General features: G+C 50.5%; 1 non-coding gene across 1 annotated transcript; it reads right to left on the bottom strand.

The window, feature by feature from the left end:
* Positions 1 to 266: 266 nt before the first annotated feature.
* Positions 267 to 373, bottom strand: LOC111815906. Its single transcript, XR_002820532.1, has one exon. It is a non-coding gene; the product is annotated as a U6 spliceosomal RNA (small nuclear RNA).
* Positions 374 to 681: the final 308 nt, after the last annotated feature.

Below are 681 nucleotides of genomic sequence, written 5' to 3'. Positions count from 1 at the left end.
GTGCTTTCTCAGAGGTGTGGAGAGGGTCGTCCTGGACACGGCAGCACCCCGGCCTCTCCTCCAGTGTCTTGAAACCTCCAGTAACTGTGAGCTAAATAAACCTTTCCTTCCCTCATTTTGAGTGTCAGGTACTTGTCCCAGCAAGGAGAGAAGAATAACAAAGGCAATACCCAAGCCACTACCCCGTTTGCACTTGAGTGGAAAATTCCTGCCGTGCCAGACTGCCCTGGATGTTTGAGGTGCTAATTATCATTTATTTATTTATGTAAAATATGGAATGCTTCACAAACTTGCGTGCTATCCTTGAGCGAGGGCCATGCTCATCTTCTCTGTATCGTTCCAGTTTTAGTATATGCGCTGCCCAAGCGAGCACGAGGATGCTTATGATTGATGCCTTCTGCCCAGCAATACTTCTTAGGACTTCTTACTTCTTAGGACTTTCATTTCTATTTTTGAGTAGCTCTCTGCAGTGGTGGTGACTACAAAATGCCTCTTTGGGCTGAGGAGACCACCAAACGGGGCGGCCAGTCAAAAACGCTCAGTTCAGGATGATGAGATCTCGTGAGCACTGAGTGTCGCGCCAGCAGAATGATGACCCGAGTGTGGAGACGGCTCGAAAGTAGCGGGATGTGTGACGGAGCTCGGGAGCAGGCGGAGGCAGGAGGGTGGCAGCAGGGACGC

This window comes from Octodon degus, unplaced genomic scaffold, assembly GCF_000260255.1.
Source record: "Octodon degus isolate 3935 unplaced genomic scaffold, OctDeg1.0 scaffold00023, whole genome shotgun sequence".
Classification (NCBI taxonomy): Eukaryota; Metazoa; Chordata; class Mammalia; order Rodentia; family Octodontidae; genus Octodon; species Octodon degus.
Note: the sequence above shows the minus strand (reverse complement) of the source record. Positions and strands in the feature narration are given on the sequence as shown.